At 34.7% G+C, this 23003-nt stretch overlaps 1 pseudogene across 1 annotated transcript in view; it reads right to left on the bottom strand.

Annotated features, from left to right (window-relative positions):
• LOC143236239 (rab GTPase-binding effector protein 1-like) overlaps positions 1–23003 on the bottom strand; it is a 78021-nt pseudogene that overhangs the window by 25088 nt on the left and 29930 nt on the right. Inside the window, exons 12-14 of the transcript XR_013019515.1 lie at positions 19018–19116; positions 16273–16311; positions 14433–14534 (exon numbers count right to left, since the gene is read on the bottom strand). The product of XR_013019515.1 is annotated as a rab GTPase-binding effector protein 1-like (transcript). The remainder of the gene's footprint in view (positions 1–14432; positions 14535–16272; positions 16312–19017; positions 19117–23003) is intronic.

Below are 23003 nucleotides of genomic sequence, written 5' to 3' on the forward strand. Positions count from 1 at the left end.
TTACAGGCATTTCCAGTTGCCAAGCACAGACCAGATACATTGTGGCAGAAGCAGAGCCCATCTTGACGAGTGAAGAAGCTTGAAAAATGTCAGTGACGCTTCCTCTGACTTGCACACTTTCATCTAACAAATCCCACTCCTTGAGCCTAGATGTAAAAAGCTCGGCATTCGAGTTTGTTAGACCAAGATCTCTGATCAAGTCATTGAGATCTCTTTTGCTGGGGTAGTATGGGGTTTCTCTCACCAGCTGCACCTCTGAAATTGTAATCTGGATCTTCAATGTCTACCTCATCTTCTGATTTGCCACTTTCTTCTGAGAATGGTTGCTTTCTCTCTGGCAGAGTGGGTACAAGGAGCCCAGAGCAGTGTTACACTGGGGTGACAGATGATGGAAGGTCCAGATACATGATAGCAGATGCATTCTTGCCAGCCCGACATTTGGAAGGGTCCACCATGCATAAGTAGCAATTACTTGTGTGGTCAGTGGGTTCATGCCAAATTCTTGGAATAGCAAACTTCATGGCTCTCTTTTCCCCTCTGTACCATCCTGCAAAAGAGCAAAATAAAATTGTTATTATGAAGAATTAATTTATTTTCTCTACAACTAATGTGTAAGAGGTTCATGCAAAATATTTTATATGTGATATGTTTTCTATACTATTGAAAATTAAAAAACATAAATTAAAAGATATTCACATTTTAAAAGGTCTAAAATTTGTATAATACAAAATCTTACTATTCAAGCAAGCAAAAATTGTGCATCTTACCTTCTAGAGTTTTTTTGCAGTGCTCGCAGGTAAAATTAGGTGCCCAGGGTTTGTCTTGGCCCCCAACAGGCATGCCGATATATGCCTTGTAGGCTTCACACATTTTAGCAGATGCTGTCAGAGAGTACTTTTCACTGTTGTCTTGATAAATTGGCCACATACATATCAGAATGCATCTGGAGAATGATTGTGGTTTCTTGACACCATCTCTGATAAAATCAGGTAGGTGTATGTGTTCAATTATACAGCTAGAACAAAACTGAAGTGGTGAGCCCCTGTGTATATATATTACTATGGAAAGTTCTAGAAAATTCTAAAAGATACTTGAAAATTATCTTAAGTTCTACAACATTCTAGAAAGTTCTTGAAAATTCTTGTAAGTTTATGAAAATTCTCCATCAGCTACTCAGCACTGAATCTCTCCGATATGTTCTGGAAAATGAGTAAATTTGAAAATTTCACTACCCAGGTCACAAAAGTAAAGTTTGAAGGGAAAAACAGATCTTTTCCATTTACTTTAGTCATAAACAATTGGTAAATAACACTTTCTGCCCAAAACAAGAAAAAGTAAAAATTTTGTTACATAGTGTTTTACATACACATATGTATAGATATGAAAAAAATGCTAAATGTTACTTATGAGTCTTATTTTGAGATTAAGTTGGATTGCTATATGCATGCGTATGGATACTGATAATAGCACAGTGCAGAGTTAGGAAAGGATAATGGTTTATTTGTTTGTTTCCACTGAAAGTTGTGTCACATAGCTAATGTAATCACATGAAGTAACACAATAATTAAAAAATTAAAAAAACAGCAGAATTTAATACAACTCTATTAATATTACTCTGGATAAGTGACAGAAACCTGCTAATTCCAAAAAGCTTGATAATATTTTCAAGGTTAGCAAACAAATATCTTATCAGTAGAAAGAGGCTCAAAGCTAAATACAGAATAGTGGAAACTTACTCTCATTAGGATAAAGAAACAAACAAAGTAAACAATCAAAATTATGAGAAACTAATAATTTATGAATAATGAAGTAAAACCTATTCCAAATTCACTTAGAACATAGAAGGAACTTTAAAGGCAATCAAAAGTAATTTCCTAAATGCTTTAGATGAGTGAGGAGTAGACATATTCAGGCAAACCTTGCAGCCAGTTTGATGCATTAACATACAATATACAATACACTCACACATCTATATAAATACCTCGTGCCGAGAAATAAGTGTAGCTGATAGCCTTAACATATTGTCATCAGTTCATCACAAAGTAGTCATGTTCCCCAGTTCCTTAGTTATTACAACATAATTACCAGCATACTAGACAATAATATTTTTTGTTATTAAACAGAATCGACTGTTTGTGCTTTGCCCAACACTGATATCAAAATAAGGTTTATAGACTTATAAGCTCTGAGACTTATTGCTGAGCTACTGAGGAATGGAACAAAATGTATAAGATTATACACTTAAGAAATGTAAATGAAACATCAACATCTGAAGCAGGTAGAGATAAGAATTAAGGTAGGAAAAAAATCCAGTAATCAAGATATTAATTTTTGAAAGGTATGCCTTACTCAACTTACTTCATATTACATACTAAAGATTAATTTTTTATTGAAACAGTTTATTAAACAACCTGCAAGTAATAAATAAGGCCCCAGTCAGTCACCCTTGTGCATCAGGTAGGTCAAAGTGTGCATGTCACAACCTTTTACAGTGCTACATTTCAAATTTAGTCTATTTTATTATCAATGTGTATAACTAAACTTGGCATCAAAACAGAGCTAATAAATCAAATTTTAATACAAGATTTAAGTTCTTGTTTTTATAAGGTACTATTAATAAAAAGTCCTCAATCTTTCCTAAGAAGAAAATTGTGACATTTGCTCCATCTAGGTCTTCACTCTTCTTTACTTTCTTTACAACCTCTTCAAGAAGTAAACAATTTAAGGTAAATTACTCATTATTATACAGTTTTTGATTTTCTAACATACTGAGAGTTAGTCATCAATACAAAAGAGAAATGTATATAAGAATATGTGTTGAAGCAGCAGCAAAAATCTAAATTAGTAACAAACTGAACAAGAGAAACAACAGCACATTTAATTGACTCTGGCAGCTGATAGACAGGGATTAATTACCATAACGTAATGCACAAGTAAACACACATATCAGTTAATAGTTATCTGACTGCCACAAAACATACAAGTGAAGCAAGTCTTGGTGAGAAATATTACTACTTTTGCTGCAAACTCTGTAAAGACAGTCAAAAAATTGACTTTCGTTTGTCTTCCTGTTGTCAATGATATAGTATTCATATCTGCTGAATGATTTAGTGAATGCTTAATACTGTAAATGTCAACTTTTGTACTCATCAAAATTTTAGATTGTCTTTATTATATCTAAAATATGTTAATTTCTACCTGAGTATAAACTTAGTTTGTATTGAAAAATAAATTAACACTTTTCTATACAGAAAACAATGCAACATAATATGCCATTTGATAGATGTAAACCTTGGCTTTTTGGTTATAAAGATATACTATTGAACATTAGAAAGAACTATTGACAAACCAGGAAAGAAAGGATGTGACAAGAGGGGTCTGATTTTCTATTTGATGGCTATGTAACCAAACAAAACTGAAGGCTATAAAAGGCATACTTTTTCTGATGATGACAATATTATAACGAGTAATTTATGTTAAATTTTATACTTGGTAAATAAAGTAGAGAAGAGGGGATGCCTCAAGAAAAATGTTGTATGTCTCACACTAAGAGAAATTAAGGATTTTTTTTTAAATATTGCCAAATAAAAGTAAGAAATTAAAACTTATATACTATTAAAATATGGATTATTAGCTACATTTATATGCTATACTAACTGATATAACATGAACAAAAAGAGGTGCAATAATATTTTGAATGTAACTTACACAAAGCATTGTAACATGTCAACAGTTCCCAACTACCTTAAAAATTATTGTATCACGTGGTTATTAATCCAGTTAAGTCATATGAGAGAATGTGAGATGGCAATAACACAGTCTTCAGTTGTACGTAAGTATTTCATACTGCTAAATCTAGTCACATTAAGGCAAAGTGTAAATACTGTGAATGAACTACTTCTACTTCAAGAAAAATACACTTCTAACTTGCTTACACATTTGGAGACAAGCCTTTTTTCATTATTATTTTTGTTCACATGAACTATACCCTGTGTAAAATATACAACACACAATATAGGTAAATTAATGATGAAACTTTGTAGAATGGATGGCAACTGCCTGTTGTGGAGACATGAATAATTGCCTAAGCAATCCATCAAAGAATTGGTAAATTAAATTTCTCATGCTTGTTAAACTATAAATTTTTATTTTCATATATTTAGTAATATATGTTTTAATTATTTTTATTATAAACTATATTCTATATTATAACTAATAAATAAATATAGTGGTACCTCGGTTCTCGAACTTAATCCATTCCAGAAAGCTGTTCGAAAACCGAATCAATTTTTCCCATAAGAAATACTGTAAATTAAATTAATCCATTACAGAACTCCAAATACTAAGCATTATGAAGCATTTAATGTAAAAATATTGCTTATTTATACCTGTATAATGATACTTACATGCATAATGTCAACTACAAAAACTATAAACACAATAAAAAAATAATAAATGAAAATTTAACTGCCTTTTACCTGTTCTGAAGAGAGCTGATGGTGTGAGTGAAAGGTGGTGAGTAACGTGGAGAGTAGGATGGTTATTATTGTTTGAAAGGGGAGTCACCTTCCATAAAAATGTCAGGTAACTCTCCTTCTGTGGTTCTTTCTCTTTTCTGTCTCTTTGCACCACTACAACCTGCTTGAGAATCACTGGACCTACTTTTCACTAAAAACTTGTCTAATGATGTTTGTTTCTGCCTGCATTTTAAAATGTTTCTGAAGTAAGACATGGCATTGTCATTGAAAAGGTTTTGCTGCAGTTTGCTACAGCTTTGTCAGGGTGAAATTTTTCCACAAAACTTTGTAACTCTCTCATTTTCCACACATTTCCTTGATTAGTGAACTACAAACATCCTCCCTTCCCTTCTCCTCATCTGAAAACACTTCCTCAGTTGCCTTCTGTTGCTGCTCCTTCTGAAGGTCTTGGAGTTCTTCCATAATGAGCTCAGTGTTGTGGTCTTCCACCAACTCCTCCACATCATCACTACTCACACTTAAGCCCATACACTTGCCTAGTGAGACAATATCCTCTGCAACAGGCTCAGCCTCAAAGCCTTCAAAGTCTCTACCTGCTACTGAGTCTGGCTACAATTTCTTCCAGGCTGAGTTCATGGTACTCAAAGACACTTCCCTCCAGGCTTTGACTGTGATCCTCAAACAATGGAGAATATTAAAGTGATTTTTCCAGAACTCTCTGAGACTTAACTCTGTGTCAGAGGTCACTTCAAAGCACCTTTAAAATAGTGCTTTGGTGTAGAGTTTCTTAAAGTTTGATATGACCTGCTGGTCCATGGGCTGAATGAGAGAAGTCGTGTTAGGGGGCAAGAGCTTCACCGTAATGAAACTGTACTCCTCCACCAATCCGTCCTCCAAGACTGGTGGGTGAGCAGGTGCAATGTCCATAACAAGTAGGGCCTTGAATGGAAACTGTTTTACCATGAGGTAATTCTTTACACTTGGAGCAAACACTTCATGGACCCACTCCATAAAAAATTGCCTGGTTACCTGTGCTTTACTATTAGCCCTTCACATGACATTTAGTTTACTTTTCAGGACATTATTTTTCTTAAAAACCCTTGAGTTCTCAGAATGGTACACAAGCAAAGGCTTAAGTTTTAAGTCCCCACTTGTATTACTACATAACAATAGAGTTAGCCTGTCCTTCACTGGCTTGTGTCCTAGCAGTGACTTCTCCTCCTTGGTGACGTAGGTCCTCTTTGGCATTTTCTTCCAAAAGAGGCCTGTCTCATCACAGTTGAACTTGTTGGGGAATAAAACCCTCAGCTTCTACATAGTCCTTAAATTCCCCAACAAATTTATCAGCAGCATCTTTGTTAGAACTGGCACCCTCCCCATGTCTCACCACACAATGTATGCCACTTCTCTTCCTAAATTTTTCAAACCACCCCCCACTAACCTTAAAGGCATCACTTGTATCAGGGGTGTTTTTCAGGAAGTCAGCATGCAACTGCTTTGCTTTCTTACAAATGATGGTCTCAGAAATGCTATCGCCAGCTAACTGTTTTTCGTTTACCCAAATCAACAACAGGTTTTCTACCTCTTCCACTGTTTGTGATCTTTGTTTTGTAAGCACTGTCACTCCTTTTGCAACATCAGCTCCTTTGATGAGACCTCTTTATTTTTCAATATGTTGCAGACTGTAAACTTCACCATACCAAACTGTGTAGCAAGGTCAGACACACGAACACCACTCTCAAACTTTGCTATGAGATCTTTTTTCACCTCTATTGTGGCTCTAACAACTTTTCTTTTTGGTTTGTTGCTTTCATTATCCTTCTTTGACCTCATGGTGGCTTATTTAATAAGAATATTTAGAAAAACAACAAAAAGAAAAACAAAAACGTTCACAGCAGATTTTAGTGGGGGTGTGGACTGAGTGACAGGTGAGGGTAAAATGTTTTGGGTGAGCTTGACGTGGGCTGAAAATGGTCGAAGGGTCGTTCGAGTCATCAGTCGGGTTATTTTGGGGTTCGGGCCACAACAGCTTGGTTCGAGAACCGAGTTTATGTTCGACAACTGAGACATTTTTTTCTCAAACAATATGTTCAAAAACCGAATTGTTCGAGAAGGGAGTCGTTCAACAACAGAGGTACCACTGTATGTATTTATTATTATAAATTATATTCTATACTGTATAACTGCGATATGTTACTGTATTTCAAGCATAATCATGAGGCACAGCTACCGAAATCTATATCTGGCTCTCGTACTTCTGCCCAGGTGAAGCAGCCTACAACAGCAGGGTATTCTACAGAATTGACCAACACATCCTTGTCAGAAGCACATCACTAACAAACTCATCAATTTTATTGCCAATACACTACAAACCTTCTCATCTATGGAGTCAAAGACTTTCTTGGATTCTCAGAATATTCTTCCTGGTTGCAAGCATCTGTCCACAATGTTGATTGACAGCAGGTTTGTTGAAGTCCAATAAAAAGTTATCTTTATTGCAACTTGACTGGAAAATGCAAAGAGTCATTCTGGCATGTCAACAAGGTTTCATATATACATCTGATAATGATTTAACATGATCAAGCCTTTCTGCTTGCCTGAACTTGAGGTGAAAACACTACCTAGCATGAAAAAATGTGATAACTCAACTGCAGACACTTACTCAGAAGAGAAACGTTTGAATGAATCTAAATCAACATACAACATATCTTAATTTCTTCCTGATATGACCACTGTTTTTTTTTTGTTTTTTTTCCACATGCTACAGCTTGCAGCCAGGGATGGCATACAAAGAGCTGGATCACTGCTGAAAATAATTTCCAAAGCATCAGCCATCATGCCATATATTCAAAAATTAATGCAAGCAACTGACCTACATGAAGGAGAGGCCAAATTTCAGTTTGTAATACCAACAAAATGAATCTTAGATATTAAGATGATCAAGTCTTTATTGAATACTCCTTAGGAGAAGTTGGATAATATAATCACTGGTACATCAAAACTCACTTTTCATGATTGAACTGTGCTTGTAGATTTAGACAATACTGAAAGGTAAGAGATTTCAGCCAGGCTCAAAACATTGTTACCTCCATGTATGTAATGCCATGTGTTTATAGGCTGATGACTTTGACTTCTCATCTGAAATTTTAAAGCAACTGAATAGACCAAGTAGACGTTTAGAAACAAGAAGAGAATTATATAGTGTTTAAGGTACATTTACAATCATCTATAGTGTAAATAATTTGTTGTACATATGTTTAAGTAGTTACAAATATATATATATACATATCACTTTGAAAAAAAGTGAGGTAAGTGCTGTTTGTTTACTGTTATTAAATTTACTATCAAGAAGCTAGAGCAATCTACCATACAAGAATCTTAAGCCTAACAACAACACAGTATATATTTATACTATTAAGAAGAATAAGTAAAAGCCTTTAATTGAATACTGGCAAACATAACATCTGACAACTGGAGTCAGAGCCACGATTATATAGTGGTAAACAGCAATAAATGTTAATGACAGAGGAAATAAGTAGGCCTGTATGTACACAACTGTAGTAGTAACAAAAATATATACCAGCTATCTCGAGAATACATTTTTACTTTAGGTGGGTTTCTCGTCACCACGAGTAACAAAAATAGTGTAGTGATTACAATTATGCTGTATAACCACGTCAACATTGATAAATGGGTAGACAAAGAATCTTATCTTGGTTTAAAAAACAGTGAATTATGAGTATTTGTTAAACAACAAGAATTAGAGAGACAGAATAGCATAGACATAAACAAGAGGAAGCAAGACTCAGAGGAAAACACGAAAAGACATAAAGGAGAAGATAAGAGATGAAGAGGATGGAAATAAAGAAAATGAAAACACAAAATGGGAATGAAGAAAGTGAGAGAAAGCAAAGACTGAAAATACATAGAGAAAATTAAGAGCATAATTTGAAAAAATTAAAGGGAGAGAGGAGAAACTAGAAAGAGAAAAAATAACAGCACAAACAGAAATAACAAAACTTAGAGAATAACAGCACAAACAGAAATAGCGAAACTTAGAGAATAACAGCACAAACAGAAATAGTGAAACTTAGAGAATAACAGCACAAACAGAAATAGTGAAACTTAGAGAATAACAGCACAAACAGAAATAGCAAAACTTAGAGAATAACAGCACAAACAGAAATAGCAAAACTTAGAGAATAACAGCACAAACAGAAATAACAAAACTTAAAGAATAACAGCACAAGAAAAAATAGTGAAACTTGTCCAATTGACAAGAATGACAATGGAGTCGAATCCAGGTAACCTAAACTGCTCAAATTTAATGAACATAAATATGGCATGGATACTTTCCTGGAGTTATATGAAAGATTCATCAAGAGTCAGAAGTGGGACAAAGGTGACTGAGCAGTCTGTCTCACAAGAAAGGGCCTACAAGTATATGCAGGAATGATGTAAGAAGATGCCATGGACTATGACAATTTAAAGGTGAACTTTACTGAAGCAATATGAATTTACAAAAGAAGGTTTTCATTAGAAGTTCAGAGTAGTCAAATCAGACACTGAAAAAACTGTATTTCAGTTTTTTGAGCATTTGTAATAATATCTCTCCAGACTGATTGGCATGGCCATGTGTGAAAATAGTTTGAGGGACTGGTGGACTGAGAACAGTTCATAAATACGTTCTCAACCAATGTGTCACCATTTTGAAAGAACAGAGCACTAAAATATGTAGATGAGATGATCAAGCTAGAAGTACAGTATATGCAAGTCCATGGAGGTGATATAACTGGCAAGTTCAAGAATATTCAATTAAATTTGAAACCAGTGATGGCTGAACAAAAGCAATTGTACTACCAAAGATAACAGTAGGTTAACAGACAAACAAGAGAAAAGATGCTATGTTTGTTATAAAATGGATCACATTACAAATGAGTGCAAGTCCATTACCAGTAAAGAGTAAAACTGGCACTTTGGATGTTGCTGCCAGAAGAAAGAGAATCAAGTCTACTCGCCAGATTCAATACAAGGAAGTATGATTGATCAGTACATAACTAGTGGTCGGCTCAAGTTAGAAAATGGATCAACAGTGGCAATAGTGATAGGAATATGTAAAATATTAAGATGTGTCAAAAAATTATAATATGCCAATAAGTGAAGGTTATGTTAGGGACAAAGAAGTGAAGGTCCTGCAAAACACTGGGTGCAATAGTACAGCAAAGAGAACCAGTCTAGTATCAGATGATTAGATTACAGGCAAGATATGTTTATGTGTACTAACTGATTAGACAGTGAAAAAGTTTTCCACAGCAAAAATTAGGGTAGATCCTCCATTTTATGTAGGAGATCTCAAGGCCATGTGTACTAAGGAACTGACATGTGACTTGGTAATGTGAAACATACCAGGTAACAGAAATTTCAAGGAACTAGACAGAAAGAAGATTGATGAAGCATCTGCTGTTTCCACTTGAGTTCAAGAAAAGAAAAGAAAGCAAGACATTCAGCCCCTGCATGTGTCAAAAGTTGACATCCCAAATGTAAATTTGTAGGACCTAAAGAAAGCACAGAAGAAAGACCCTTCACTGTTGAAACTTTGGGACAATATCTGGGAGAAGATCAAGCACAAGACAAAGAAAGATACTTAAAGAATAGGGAACTGAAAGGGAGAGATATATCGAATCCACCAATCCTGTTATACTGAAGAAATTAAACAGATCACAGTACCAACAGAATACCAGATTCAAGTGATGAAGTTCAGTCATGAAAAAATTGGAGAAGGACACTTAGGGACAAAAAAACTGCAGACAGAGTCACGATAACTTCCATTAGCCTGGAGTCAACAGAAATGAGAGTAGATTCTGCTGGTCATGTGACATCTACTAAAGGTCAATACCTAGAGAAAAGGTATCCACAGTTCCATTTAAGAGATGCCTCTCAGAGAAGAGTTGTTACGCAGAGCAGTTATGGACTTGATAAGGCCACTAGTGTCTGTGGCTGACAAGGGTAAGTGGTATGTGCTGACAGAATTTGACTACAGAACATGTTACCTAGAAGCAACATTACTGGCAAAAATGGAATGGAAATAGAAAGAATAGTAGAAGCCCGCCTGGAGATATTTTGCAGAGTAGGCATTCGGAGAAACATCTTGAGTGACAGAGGAACCCAGCTTATTTCAAAAATTATGCAAAATTTTATAGACTCATCAATACTTGGCAGCTCTTTACCATCCTGTACATTTCTAAATGTAATGGATTTTACAAACAAGTCAATAGTTTTAAAAAAGCAAGTTAAAAAAAGATGTACCAAGTGAGACCATGTGACTAAGACAGGTACTTGCAGGCAATATTATATGTTTATTGAAAATTCTCACAAGCAAGTAAGAAGATTTTCACCTTGGAGCTTCTATGCAGTTTGAGACAATCAGAAACATTTCTATAACAAGAAGGATAAGGATCAACATTTCAAGGTTGAGCAGAAAGGTCTTAGTTCCGTTGCCCACAGATAACAACAAAATCACTTTACATCAGAAAATACCTTTTGAAATACAAGAAGCATTCAATAGAATGGATTACAAGGTGAATGTGAGGACCAAGATATACCATGCCAATCTGTTGAAGAAGTATTTGGGGAGAGAAGACCTAATGGGTACAGCTATTGAAAAAAACCCAACAAAATACAATGAATGTTGTAGGTGTGGTCATCACAGTGACTCTGTCTTAGAAGATGAGGACATGTCAAACCTAAGACAGCTAGATGGAGATGAGACATATAAAGATGCCAGCATCTGTGAAGAACTGACTGGCAAGGAGAAAAAAAAAAGAGTTACAAGAACTACTGTGTTAGCGTACAGATATCTAAATGGATAAACCAGGAAAGATAAGCATTATGCAATACAAGATTAACACCACAAGGATGGATTGAGTTAGAGTGAGGGTCTATTATGCAATGAAATACCTGATAAAACAGAAACTTGAGGCAATGTTGGAAACTGGAAACATCAAGCCTTCAAATTCAACTTGTCATTTATCAGTTGTAATTGTAAGGAAAAGAGGGATGGATCAAACTATTCCTGCACAGACTTTTCAAAGCTAAATCTTGTGATGAAGTTCAACTCCAAACCTATGGGCAGCCTGGGGGCTATCATGGGAAAACTAGATGGGGTCAGATTATATTCAAAAATTGACTTCAGTGAAGTTTACTGGCAAATCCTGATGGAGATGGGATCTGAAGACAAGAAAGCATTTGTAACACCAGAGAGGTGTTACTAATTTAAGTGGATGGCACTTGGGTTAATCAACTCAGCAACAACATTGAAGCACCTGATAAGGAGGGTGTTGTACAACAACACCAGCATCAAACTCTATGTGGATGATTTCTGATATACACTGCAAGATGGAAAGACCACCTGAAGAGACTCAGAGAGCTGTTCAGGCATAACCATCAGACAATCAAAGTGCTACATTGGATACTGTATGCCGGAGTTCATTGGACACAAAGTGGGGGACCAACAGACAGCCATGGAAAAGGAAAGGATAATCCATATACAAGATACACCAGCTTCGATGAACAAACAGCAAGAAAGATCCTTCCAGGGTTAACAGGATACTACAAAAAATTCATTCCAAATCATACTGAAATTACTGCATCATTGACCAACCTGACCAAGAAAAGCTTGCACAAGGTGAAGTGGCATTTTAGAAATTAAGAACATGCTGGAAGTGTGTTAATTCTTTGAATGCCAGACTTCAACAAACTATTAACTGTCCAGACTCATGCTTCAGACATTGGAATTGAGGCAGTACTCTTACAAAAACAGAGAAAAACAGACTATTTCTAGTAACATGTAAGTAAAAAGCTGTTAAATAATGAGAACTATTTCATGATTGAAGTAGAGTGTCTAGTCATCATATTTGCCATCTAGAAGTTCCAGAACTATCTATACAGGAGAGTTCATCATCAAGACAAACCATCAACTACTTCCATATAAGAGGGCTGTTCAAAAAATACGCGGACTGACATCATAAAACAAAATGTACTTTATTTAGAAGTTACATGTCTGGGACCCCTTCAAAGTGCTCTCCTCCCCAACGCACACACTTATCCCAACGGTGTTTCCACTTGTTGAAACAGTCCTGGTACGCTTCTTTTGTAATGTCCTCCAGCTCCTTCATCGCATTTGCCTTAATCTCAGGAATCATCTCAAATCTTCTTCCTTTTAAGGCTCTTTTGAGTTTGGGGAACAAGAAAAAATCGCAAGGAGCAAGGTCAGGTGAGTAGGGGGGAAGTACAAACTCACAAGTTCTGAGGCACAAATTTCGCAGCAATGTGGTGCATCTTCAATTTTTCGGTCAAAACCTCATAACAAGATCCAACTGATATCCCACACTCTTCAGCAAGCTCCCTGACAGTCAGACGTCGATTTGCCCGCACCAGGGTGTTGATTTTGTTGACGTGTGAGTCGTCAGTTGACGTGGAAGGACGTCTAGGACGCTCATCATCTTCAATGGACTGTCGACCATCCTTAAAACGTTCATGCCACTTGAAACATGCCGTACGCTTCATAGCAACATCACCGTAAGCCGTGTTAAGCATAGCAAAAGTTTCAGTCGCAGATTTTCCAAGTTTAACACAAAATTTCACAGCAAGTCGTTACTCCTTCAGGTCATTCATTCTGAAATCTGCCAAACTAAGAAATTGCACTTCACTTAAAACCGTGTAGCTAATACACAAATGAAGATATCTGCAATCGGGAAATGGCGTTGTAATCAGCTGATCTGTGCAAACCTAGCGACACCAAGCGGATTCCCCTGGAACCAACTGGAGCCGCGCAATTCAAACAGTCCGCGTATTTTTTGAACAGACCTCATATTCAAAGGTGCAAGATTAGCAGTGAAAGAATAATGAGGTAAGCATTGTGTCTTCAGATCTACAGGTTCTGTATTGAAACCAATCAGAAGGACTGCAAATGTTGGAGCAAATTTTGTGTATGAACTAAGAACAGTCTCTGTTCTATGTAGTGAAAAACTAAAAAGAGAACTAGAAGAAATTATTTTAAAGTAAATATTATGACAAGTTTAGTTGCATGCCTATACCTCATTAATATTGAGATTATCGAACAAGCATGAAATTTATTGATGCCTAGGACACAGTGAGCAGACAAATAAGTAATTAAACATGTAAATAGTGTGAGATAAGCAGAAAAATAGACAAAAAACAAAGAAGAATACACAAGAAACAAACTACAGTCACATTCAAGGAAAGTTTGGAAAGAGAAGGACGGCTTAACGATTTACACAGGCCTAATATGTATATATATACTAGAATGAGAATAATGGTATTACAGTTTATTTCAAAGATAGTTCTAAAGTACCTGAACCTGCCTGTATGGACTTTTACAAAAAGTACACATTTTTTGGAAGTAGGTTTAAATACAAAAAAATGAGCAAACAATTTTAGAGGTATAGGACACAACCATGTTAATTCAATGAAACATAAGTAAACTATGCTCAAATAGTTTGGAGATAGTAACCAAGGAAAATAGTTTGGCTTATCAACTAAAATTCTAAAGCAATTAAATAGGCCTAAGTAGATTTCTGATGAGAAGAAAAGAGCTACGTAGTGTTTATGATATGCCTATGATCATCTATAATGTAAAGAACCTGGTTTGAAAACATGTGAAGTGAGTGCTGTTTGTTTATCTTTTTTGAATTTACTGCCAACAGGTCACAGACAGCTAATGTACAAGATTCCTATGCCCAACAACAATAACACAGTATATATTTATACTATGTAAGCAAAAGCCCTTAATTGACAATTGGTGAACATAACATTTTACACAGCCAAATTTCAGATTAAGCCAAAAACCAAATAATAACATGAAAAAAAAGGACTGTAGACATACTTCGCATCACCAAAAACCTTATAAAGTGTAAAAGAAAATAATTTACATACCTCGACAGTGTTAGGAAGATTTATTTCTTCATTCTGTAGCTGCTGAGCACGAGCAATATGCTTTCCAAGTAGCGAACTGTTCTCTTCATGCAATTTGGATAGCTAAAAACACAAACTAACAGTTCAATAGTTTATGCCACACAAAAATTTTGATGTTAACCTGAATTACAAAAACTAACTTAAGGAGAAAAATGTGATTTTTACTGATTAACCCAGGCATGAAATAAACTATTATCCCAGTTTACTTTAATTTTTCACAAAATAAATATATATTTGAATTTTGGATTCATGGCAAAGCTACTAAAGTTACCACCATCCCCAATTTTGAACTACTGACCAGAGGGAAGGCAACCAGCCAGCAGCACCATACAATCCACTATCCAAACTATGCTCTTAGCTAACAGTGCAAGGAATATTTTGTGTTATCACATGGATTCAAACTTGGCTCATCTGCTCCAAAATCCAGATCTATACTACAAAAAAATTGAGATTTGGAAATACTTCAACATGAAAAGAAGCAATATTTGCATTACTCAAAATTGACAGGAATATTAGTTTCAGTATGGCAACAAATTCAGAGATAAAAACTACAAAATTCTGCAAACATGGCTGTTTTGAAATTTTATTTAAAAAATTAAAATTCAATTACAATCAATGTCAAAATAAATCTTGCTAAGCACCTAACTTTCAGTCAGTTGTAGGTTAAAATGACCAATCAATATATTTATTTATAATTAAAATGCCACCTTAACAAATTTTATTTTTTTTCTATTTTACTACTTTGCATCTCATGTAATGCTAAATCATCACCAAAACAGTGACATGATATATACTTCAACATACAGAAGGAAGCCAAACATACTAGAGAAGTGTATTAAAACTATTTTTAAGGTTTCATTTAAACCAAAATTCCCAGAAGTCATAATGCTAAAAACATTTTTAACATGACAAAACTAAAAGAAAATACATATAGACAATTGAAGCAATAAATGTTTCACACCTTTAATGATTTTTGTGACTAAACAGAGATAGCTTTATCATTAAATTAGTAGACAATTAGCTATTTTTATTTTATTAACGGATTGCTTTAACAAATTTTTTGTCATTCTCTTAATCTCAGACAAAATCTGTGGGCAAGATTCTATGCCATATTGGTTTGTTTTGAATTTCGTGCAAAGCTACATGAGGGCTATCTGTGCTCACCATCCCTAATTTAGCAGTGTAAAACTAGAGGGAAGTTAGCTAGTCATCATCACCCACTGCCAGCTCTTGGGCTACTCTTTTACCAATGAATAGTGGAACTGACCATCACATTATATAACCCCCATGGCTGAAAGGGCAAGCAACTTTGGTGTGATGGGGATTCGAACCTGCAATCCTTGGATTATGAGTTGAGTACCTTAACCACCTGGCCATGCTGGGCTATGTCATATTGTGAAAAAATAAATACAATATTATAATGTACATGTACATTATAATAATAATGAACATGTACAGCTATTTTCCTAATTTACTGAGTTTTTATCAACAAATGTAATATACCAATTTTTATTATAAATGCTTTTCTTCAATTAGTAATACATACCCAACAATATATATTTTATCTCCCTGAAAAATATACAGATATAAACTAAGACTAAAACAAACAAATCTTAAGAAAAATTTCATTTAGTATCTCACCAGTAAGTTTGAATTGACACTAACAGAAGTATGATAATTTTCAAATTGATTTTTAAAAAATGCTAAAGTATTTATGTAAATTAACTTCCCAATGTTTTTTGGCTTATTTTTTTCTAAAATGTTTATATAACTGGCTATCTACAAAAATCATTTTGCTTACCTTGGTCCTCATTTCTTCTCTTTCAGTTACAAGGCATTTCTGGAATAACATACATTGATTTTAACAGATTCAAGATCAAGAAAGCACTATTAGTAACAACTAAAACTAATAATTAATAAAAAAAATTAGACATATATATATATATATATAATCATTTATAGCAAACCTTAATCAGTGATGTCGAGAAACCCACTTGTTGAGAAATTTATATGCAAAAACGGCTCGTTTTGGGTTGAGAAAATATTTTACATAGAAGAGCGAACAACGTTTCGACCTTCTTCGGTCATCGTCAGGTTCACAAAGAAAGAGGTAACTGACCGGAAGCTGACCACATGTTTGAAAGGGGTTGTGTAACTGTGTGTCGAAATGTAGAGGGCGGTATTAGATGTTTCAATATATAATTTTATTTATTTTATTATATTAATATAGGTATAAAGGCGTTCCTTTATATTGGTTTATTTTGGGTTTAAGTTGTTGTATAAGTAAGGCTTCTTTAATTTTATGTTTGTTTATGTTTGTTTCTTTATTTAGTATTTGAGTGTTTTCTATGGTTATGTTGTGTTTATTTGACTTGCAGTGTTCAAACGCGTGTGAAGGTGACTTTTATGTTCTTTGAATCTGGTTTCCATTTTCCTACTTGTTTCTCCAATATAGAAGTCGTGGCAGTTATCACATTGTATTCTATAAATAATGTTGGTGTTGTGTTTGTCAGTGTAGTTTTACATAGTATAGACCTCAGTTTTGTGCCTGGTTTTGAATAAATTTGGTATTAACTGGAATGTCATATTTTGTTACTAATTTTGCCAAATGTTGGTTATTTGTTTGCTGATGTCAGGAATATATGGTATACAGCAGTATATGGTTTCGTGGTTTTGATTCGTGAGCTGTATTTACTTTAGTTGGTGGTTGATTTTGCTTTTGTCTAGGTGTGTGCGTATAATGTTTTCTACGGTTTGTGGAGGAAACTTATTGATGTTGATGAAGTATTGTTTTATTTTGTCTAATTCATCGTTAATTTTATCTGGTGAGCATAGTTTTATGGCTGTGTTTATTTGGTTTCTTAGTATGTTGAGTTTTGTTTTGTTTCATGTGCTGAGTCCCAAGGAATGTATAGTCCAGTATGGGTGATTTTTTGGTGGATTTCTGTTTTGAATTGTGTGTCAGTTCTTGTAATTTTGAGGTTAAGAAATGATATTTGATTGCTTTCTTCCTGTTCACATGTGAAGTTAATGTTGGGATGTATAGAGTTAATGTGATTGAAAAATTAAGTATGTGTTCTGTAGATTTGAATCCATAACCGTGTCATCTACATATCTGTACCAGTATAGTGGTGGATGTAATGCTGTGTTAATTGCTTGTGTTTCAACTTGTGTCATAAAAATATTGGCTAGAACTGGTGATACTGGGTTGCCCATGCTTAGGCCATTTGTTTGTATATAGTTTTGGTTGTTGAACATGAAGTTGGTCTTTATCGTGGTGAATTCTATGAGGGTTGCTAACTGGTTACTGGGAATTTCTATAGTTGGGTTAGGGTCTCGGATATAGAGTTCTAAGGCTATCTTGCAGGCTTCAGTGGTTGGAACTTCTGTAAAGAGGGATATAACATCGAAACTGGCCATTAAGGCTTTATGATTAAGTTGATTTAGATTAGACTTGAAATTAAAAGAGTCTTTGATGAATGAGCTGGCTGATGTTACATATTTAGAGAATGCCCATGCTATGTATTTACCAAGATTGTAATTAAACGATTCAGACCTTGTTTCTACTAACTACTCTGTTATTGCTTTGGTTCATAAGAATATCTGAGCTTGCTGCTACTATATTATTCTGTTATTGTGTTGTTTCATTGAAGCTCAGTTTCCTGCAACTACATCATTTTCCTACTGTGTTGTTTCAAAATAGCTCAGAGTTGCTCTGCTATGCCACTTTCCTACTGTGTTTTATAAAATGTTCAGAGCTTGCTGTTACTATAATACTCTGTTATTGTGTTGTTTCATAAGAAACTCAGAGCTTATTGCTACTATACTACTCTGTAACAGTGTCCTATCTGGCTTAAAGTTTGTTGCTGTTACCCACTTTGTAAGATATATTAAAACAGTTCAAAGTTTCTTCTTACTTTTGTTTCCTAATTATTTCCCTCTTAGTAATATTCCATTATTTTGAAATCACTTTTAAGGTTTAATGTAATTACTATGTTTCCCCTAATTAATACGTGATTTGTTGATTTCAACACTAATAAAAGTATGTGGTATTATATGTGGATCATACATTGGATTACTATTGCTGTAACACAAAATAATGGGGGAAAGCATTAATTAGGGGCTAGTAGTTATAAATAACCTAAATACTTTCTTGTCTGAATATTCAACATGGACCTTTATAAAATTAAAAAACTCACTACAGTTACCTTTTTTTATATTTCAGGCATTTTTGTATTATTTCTTTACAGAAGTTTCTTGTTGTTTTTTAGTAAGTAATATAATTAAACATGGATTAGGTTTTGAACCCTTATGTTTCTGTGACTATGTGATATCTATATTTTGAACTGTTAATGTATGTATATGAGCATATCATCATACAATAGCTATTTACAATACTTTATTATTAACAAGACACAGAATAACCACTTATTTTTTATTATAAAACCTACTGTACATTAAATACTGAGGTGAGATGTACAAACTTATCAGCAGCTCATAAAATTTCATAATAAACTTAAAAATCACATCAGAAACTTCAAATTACCAATTTGTCATACACATCATTATAACATGATGTGTATTCTGACCTCAGCTCAGAGATGTACTTCTCTTTGTCTTCAAATGTTTTGAACAGTTCACTGACCTAAGATATAACAGAATCAATCAAGTGTTATGGATTTAAACATTTCAAGTTTGATTTTTCTTAAGAGACAACATATAGTTTACCTAAATCTATACTTGTAAAAGCTTTATATATTGTAATTTGATTTTAAGTTAACTCTAATAACATTCCTCACTTCAAACATAAAAAATACTGTAAAATTATCATTGGTGTGTCTAACACACGTGCTTAAACACTGTTGAATGACATACTGTAAGAACCCTTTTATCTTATAAAATTCTTAATTAACATAAATACAGAATCAGACGATTTGACTTTACATTTGTGATAAAAGAGGAAAACAGTCCTAATTTCACATGTATGACATACAAAAAGTATAAATTAGTCAGTTTCTTATGATAATCTAAACTTAATGATGACAAATGCAACATCACAAGTTTTTAATATGTATTACTTTACTGTTGTCTCAGAAGAATATCAGAACTATAAAACATTGTCTAAGAATGACAATTCAAGTAAGGTGTTGTATGAAAATAACATTACAAGCAGAATACAACAGTCTGATAACAGCATTTCAACTAAAACACAATGTTGTCTGCACATGATATCACAACCACAATACAATGCTGTCTAGGAATTATAATGACATTGCAAATGGAATACTACACTGTTTGAAAATTAAATTATAACTAGAATGTAGTGTTGTCTGGGAATGAGATTACAACTTGAATGAGGTTCTGTTTGTGAAAATATTACTTCAAAAGTAATGGGGTGTTGCCTAAGGACAACTTTAAATTAAAAATGAGGTGTTGTCCAAATATGATGTCACAAGAAATTAAAAGTTCCAATGAAAGTTCACCTCCAAACACAGAAAAGCTTGATTACTTTGAACATCTATTGATATGATTTGCATGCCACTAGACTTGAGCTATCTCTCATCTATAAAACACACTTAACATGAACTTTGTTAGTGCAAATGATGAGATCATCATGTAACAAGAGCTCTCACCCAACAGGAGGGTAACACAACCTTTATTGCACAGTAGCTACCCCTAAGCATTTGAACTCAAAATAACTTCAATGTTATACAAGGCAAGAAGCAAGTAAACCAAAAGTGGAAGGGATAGATGAGAAGGCAAAGAGATGTGTCTTCACTGGAAATATATTTTCAGGTGAGGAAAATGTTGACTTTTAAGATAATACCTCACCTCTTGACACAGCATAGCTAGAATCCCAAAGTGAAATGGTAGAATGGCTGATGCAGATATTAAACTTGGATTAGCTCCCTTCAGGGAAGGTGATTGAAAGGGAAGCAGAGGCTCCATAAGGGCACATCTATATCATGTCTCAACCAGAGTATATTCTTTGCCCAGAAGAAAAGAGAAGGAAAGGCAAAAGAGACTTCAGTTATAACAGAGATGGGAGAATTTTCTACATGACCAACAAATGGTCAAAAAGCCAAAATGTGTAGTGTGGTTAAGGCACAATTAGACAGTAAAATTTGTGTCTTACTTCAACTCAGATGGACAAACAATGACAAACCTGTCCCGTTGTAGAAGGAAAACACACTGGCTGTTTGAAAAGTAAATCCACACAAAACATATAGTGAAATACTCTCCAAGATCTGAGGCAACATCAAGGGTCATACATGCTCCACTTTAAGAAGGAGGGAGACCCAGAGAAGTGCCCAGATTTCAATCTGACACTTGAAAGAAATGTCTTTTACTGGAGACAGTGCAATGTGTGACTGCAAAACCTCATATTCATGTGGAGAAGACAAGTGAAGAACAAAACTGAAGGTAACAGGATAACTGAAACGTAGCTGATAAACCCAGATGGTAATCAGCAATAGTGGAAACCAACAATTCATGGTTGAACAGTGTTCTGAAAAAGGCTGAGAGGTGGTCCACAGTAAAATGGCTTACAGGAAGGGAGTGGATGAGGAAAACCTGCTGCTTCTATTGATATATGAACAGAATTAAAGAACAACAGGAAAGGGATAAGAAAAAGGCTATATGACTAGAGAGTTCAGCCCTGCAGGCAAAGAACCAGACACTTCTACAAGTGAAGTTAGAAGAACAACAGATCTGAGTAAAAGAGAAACACATATGGTTGCAGCAAGAAAGGGTCTTGATACCAATTTATGAATAGGAGAAAATGAGGGATGTACTAGTAAAACAGACATCATGAACAGGACCTGACAAAAATTGTCATGTGTTAAAGAAAGGATACAAAGGAAAAGATGAAGAACACTATAAGCACAGTATGATCAATCAGTATAGAGAGAACCAACTGTGCTAGGAGGAAGTGTTCTACTCCTGTTGGTGGAGAGTTGTTGTATCTTATTTGCATGAAACAGTACAGCAATATAATAAGGACATGAGTGATTTTAGTTGGGGGTTGAAAGGACAGTGGCTGAATTGGGAAAACTGCTTTATCTGAGAGGAGGTAAGGTGTTGTATAGGAATTTTTTCGTTTTTAAATTAAAAGTAAAATACAAATACAATGCTGGTTACGCAAATCATAGACACTAAACTTGGGAAACTTAAATGAAATTTCAATCAGTAGATTGGTTGGTTGGTTGGTTTGGTGTTTTATGGCACAAAGCAGTTAGGCTATCTGTGCCAAACATCCAGTAAAAAGTTAATATTAAAGTAAGTGCAGTAAAATTTGTAAAAGAAAATTAAGTAAAACAAAACAAAGTTTTAAAAAATAAATAAATGTTTACATCTAGTCTACAGCAGTAAGAGAAAAACTACAGTAACACAAGTTGTAAAGGACTTTCTGTAGTATAATTGTAATTAACATAACTCACCAGGAAGACTAAAAAGTAAGTTCAAAAACCACCATCAGTCAACTGATGTTGGCTTTTCCAGTTCTGATTCTGAGTTACTTGATGTCATGGACATTTTCAAAAAGTAAAGTAATAAAAGTTTTAAAACACTTGCAGCAAAATTGTAATTATAACTCACCACGATGACTAACGGGTAGTTAAAACAGCAGCTTTAATTACCTGAAGTTGGCCTTTCCAGTCCTGGTTTCAAGTTATTTGACATTACAGCCATTTTCTAATTTCAAATCGAACTACTATCTAATGTATAAATTTAAAAAAAATATAATAGCATTAAAAAGATTAATGGCCTTTAAAAAACCAAAAACATTTCCAAGGTGGACAGTGTCACCATCACCAATAACACTGTATAACGTTATGGATAAACCTTGGGACAGAACATGTTTAAAATGGTGCTGTCCTTGAGAGTCATAACAACAGCAAGACAGTAAAATGTGGTTCATTGTGACCTGAGTGTTACAGAGACAATGCATTGGTGCATCAGTCCCATATAAAAGAAAACGATGAGTTAAAAAACTGTGACCAATGCTTAGTCTTGTTAGAAAAACTTCCTCTTTCCAATCCTTGTGGAAGCACAACAGCCAAAGTCCAATATAGGGATTTATTTTGAAAAGCTTGTTTTCACGTTGCTCACACCAAGTTGACTGCCAACTGGCATGTAGCCGAGCCTTGAATATAGGACCATAGTCCATGTATGGAACATGCACAGTGGTGACAGTGCCAGAGCTGATAGATTTAGCTGCAGTGTTGGTGAGCTCCTTCCCACAAATACCAACATGGCCTGGTATCCAGAAAAGCAGGATAGAAGTAGATGTTAAAGAGAAATGGGCCAGTCGGTTTTGAATATCGGTTAGAACAGGGTGTGAACTAACATGAAGCAATTCCAGGGCCAGTAAAGAACTAAGAGAGTCAGTATAAACAGTGCAGTTCGAGTACTGCTTAGCTTCTATGCGATCCAGGGCAAGAGAAATGGAGGTACGTGTTGGAGGTACTAAACCCCAGAAGTTTCATACTTGCATTCACTGAACCCTTCGTAATTGGAAAAATAAAATATGAT

Source organism: Tachypleus tridentatus, chromosome 13, assembly GCF_004210375.1.
Source record: "Tachypleus tridentatus isolate NWPU-2018 chromosome 13, ASM421037v1, whole genome shotgun sequence".
Taxonomy (NCBI): Eukaryota; Metazoa; Arthropoda; class Merostomata; order Xiphosura; family Limulidae; genus Tachypleus; species Tachypleus tridentatus.